Source organism: Echinops telfairi, unplaced genomic scaffold (genome assembly GCF_000313985.2).
Source record: "Echinops telfairi isolate 266 unplaced genomic scaffold, ASM31398v2 ScPeMD7_7462;HRSCAF=8500, whole genome shotgun sequence".
Taxonomy (NCBI): domain Eukaryota; kingdom Metazoa; phylum Chordata; class Mammalia; order Afrosoricida; family Tenrecidae; genus Echinops; species Echinops telfairi.
The window spans coordinates 2,642,929-2,647,071 of NW_022111362.1; positions in this window are offsets into that span (position 1 = coordinate 2,642,929).

The following is a 4,143-nucleotide window of genomic DNA, read 5'->3' on the forward strand; positions in this document are numbered from 1 at the left end:
AAAAAAAAAACTTCAAAAAAAAATGTGTCCTCTGGTTTGAAACCATAAGAAAGTTTACATTTTGTTAAGTGCAATAATGGCATTAGGATCCTTATCTTGAAGATACTGGGGTACTTAAAGGTGACATAAAATGGCAGCTGGGCTTTGCTTTCAAATAATTCAGAATATATAGAGGAAGGTGTTGAAATGATCCTCATAACCAGGTAATGATCATGGCTGAACTTGGGTTCTGGTAACACTATACTTTCTACTTTGGGGTTTGTTTAAAAAGCCCCATCGTGAGAAGTTTAATAAAGGTTGTATCTCCCAGGAGGCAACTACTCGCGGGCAGGACATGAACAAAGTCTGGGGAGACTTTGCCCAAGGATTGCAAAGGTGAGTTAGGGAGATGCACCATATGTGTCAGGGAGCAGGTGAACTCTCTGGCCTTCCACAGTCCCTGGCTGCCCCTTTCACCTTCATGAACCCTCATAGAGGGTGAATTTATCTCTGTATTCTAGTATCTGGTACATCCTCACACATAATAGGGGTCAGTGGTGAAGTGAAATTACTTATGACTTTGCTATCCATTTCTCTCTAACTCCCACCTAATGTTTGAGTTGTTATTGGTGTTAAGTGCCCTTGAGTTTGCACCGACTCATAGAAACCCTCTGTACAGCAGAGTAATATCCTGCTTCAGTCCTGTGCCATCCTAACAAAGTTCTTACGTCTGATTTAGCCCATTGGCAGAGCAACTGTGTCGATCCACCTTGTTGAAGGTCTTCTTTTTTGCTGCCCCTATTTTACCCTCAAACTTCCGCAAGTTTACTATTTTACCAAGCATGATGTCCTTCTCCACAGACTAGTCTCAACTGACAACATGCCCCAAGTGCATGAGATAAACTCTCATCACCCTTGCCTCTAAGGAGCATTCTGGATCAACTTCTTCTGAGATAGCTCCATTTGTTCTTTTTGGAAGTCATAGTACTTTCAACATTCTTCACCAGCACCACAATTCAAACTCATCGATTCTTCTTCAGTCTTCCTGATTCAATGTCCAACTTTCACATGCATATGAGGCACTTAGTTCTCAAAGTAACCTCCTTGCTTGACAACACTCTGAACGGTCTTATGCAACAGATTTACCCGAGCAATTCATCATTTCATCTCTTGGTTGCTACTTCAATGAGCATTAATTGTGGATCTGAGTGAGATGAAATCTTGACATTCTCAATAGTTTTCTCCTTTAACCCTGATGCTACCTGCGGGTCCAGTTGTGAGGACACACACCAAAAAGAAACCTTTTTTTTAAAACTTGGAATTGTAATCCATATTGAAAGCTGCAATCCTCACAATCTTCATCAGCAAGTGCTTCAGGTCCTCCTCACTTTCAGCAAGCAAGGTGGTGTCATCTGCTTCTCACAGGTTGCTAATAAGTCTTCCTCTGATCCTGAGGGCACCTTCTTCTTCATAGAATCCATCTTCTCTGATGATTTGTTCAGCACACAGATTGAGTCAGTATGGTGAGAGGACAACCCTGTCACACATCCTTCCTGATTTTACATCGTGACAGACTCCCTCATTCTGTTTTCACAACTGCCTCTTTATCTATGTACAAATTTCAAATGAGCACACTGTAGTGTTCTGAAATTCTAATTTCTCTCAAGGCTATCCATAATTTGTTATGATTCACACAGTGGAATACTTTGGCATGGTCAATAGAACACAAGTAATCATTTTTCTGGTATTTTCTGCTTTCAGCCAAGATCCATCTGACAAAAGCAATGCCATCCCTTGCTCTGTGTCTTCTGATTCTTGCCTGAAATTCTGGCAGTTCCTTGTCAACGTACCACTGTAACTGTTGTTGAATAATCGTAAGCAAAATTTTACTTGCATGTAATATTAATGATACTGTTCTATAGTTTGAGCATTCTGTTAGATCGCCTTTCTTTGGAATGGGTAAAATATGGATCTCTTCCAGTCAGTTGGTCAAGTAACTGTCTTCCAAGTTTCCTGGGATAGACAGTGCGTGCTTCCGTGCTTCATCAGCTGTTGAGACATTTCAACTGGTGTTCCATGATTTCCTGGACCCTTGCTTTTGGCTAATGTTGTCGGTGCACCTTGAACTCCTTTCATTAGTACCATTGGTTCTTGCTCATATACTACCTCTTGAAATGGTGGAAAATTGACTAGTTCTTTTTGGTGCAATGACTCTATATATTCTTTATATCTTCTTTTGATGCTTCCAGCATCATTCAATATTTTGCTCATAGAATCTTTCAATATTGAAACTCATGGCTTGAATTTTTCTTTAGTTCTTTCAGTTCAAGTTATGCTGAACATTCTTCCTTTTTGGGTTTTCTACTTCTAAGTCTTTGCACATTCCATTGTAATATTTGGCTTTGTCTTATTGAATTTAAATTTTCTATTCGGCTCTTTGACTTCACCCTTTCGACCATTTGCTTTAAATACTCTATAATTAAGAGAAAATTTCAGAGTCTCTTCTGACATTCACACTGATCTTTTCTTTCATTCCTGTCTTTCTAATGACCTTTCTTCATGAATGATATTCCTGATGTCCTCCCACAGTTCATCAGATATTCTGTCGTTCATGATCAATGCATTAAATCTGTTCTTGAGATGCTCTCAAAATTCAGGTGGGAGAGACTCAAGTTTGAATTTTTGCCCTCATAGACTTGTTCTCATTCTCTTCAGCTTCCTGAACTTACATTTGAGTAATTGAAGATCTGTTCCACAGTCAGCCCCTGCCTTTGGGTTTAACTGCTGATATTGAGCTTCTCTATTGTCTCTTTCTACAGATGTAGTCAATTGTGTATTCTATCTGGGAAGTGCATGTGTATAGTCACATTTTGTGTTGCTGAACAAAGGGATCTGCAATGAACAAGTTGTTGGTCTTGCAAAATTGTATTACAGAATCTTCAGTTTCGTTTCTGTCACCAAGACTATATTTTCCAATTACTCTTCCTTCCTTTTTGTTTCCAACCTTTGCATTCCAATCATCAATAACTATCAATGCATCTTGATTGTATGTTTGATCAATTTCAGACTAAAGATGTTCGTAGAATTTTTCAACTTCAACAGCTTTAGTAGTTGGTGTGTAAATTTGAATAATAATTGTATTGATATTGACTGGATTTCTTTGAATGCAGATAGATATTATCCTATCACATGTACTTCAAGATAAATCCTTAAATATCCTGTTTGATGGTGAATGTGAAATAATACCTCTTGAATCTGTCATTTTTGGCATATTAAACATGATTTTCTGATCCAAAATGGTCAATACCAGTCCATTTCAGCTCACTTCCACCCAAAATATCAATCTTTATGGGTTCCATTTCATTTTTATAACTTCCAATTTTTCTAGATTCATACTTAGTACATTCCAAGTTCTAATCATTAATTGATTGTTCTCATTTTGAGTCTTGTTCCATTAGCAAATGAAGTGAATAATTATGTATTCCCATCGTCTTCACTATATCATAGCATTATGGTTGACTGTTTGAGAGGTGGTTCTCCCTCATGGTTTGAGGCCTTCGGACTTGAGGAGCTCATCTTCTGGCATTCTCTCTGACAATGTTCAGTTTCTATTCATGAGATTTTCACTGCCGGTCAATGTTTTGATGCTATCCATAAGGTTTTCAGTGGCTAATTCCTTTGAAGTGGACAGCCTAATCCTTGTTCTTTTATTAAGTGCATAAATATTTCTTATGGCTAGGCTCTCTTACTCAGTTTACATTCAATCATCATATAATGTCCTTGGTGTCTCTCATACTGATTTTTGCTTAACATCTTTGACTAGAAACTAAGAAACTAAGTGGCAACTCCCAGGCTTTTTATCATTTGCTTGATATATGTGCTTCCATCTTTTGATTTCTAACCTATTTTTGTCTTTGTGTCTAAGGTGTGTCTCCTGCGCACAGAATACTTATAAGTTGTGTTTTCTTATCCAATCTGTTACTCTATTTTTTTTCTCTTACATTTTTTAAATCATTTTATTTGGGGCTCATACAACTCTTATCACAATCCACGCATACATCCATAGTGTAAAGCACATTTGTACATTCATTGCCCTCATCATTCTCAAAACATTTGCTCTCCACCTAAGCCCCTGGCATCAGCTCCTCATTTTCCCCTCCCTCC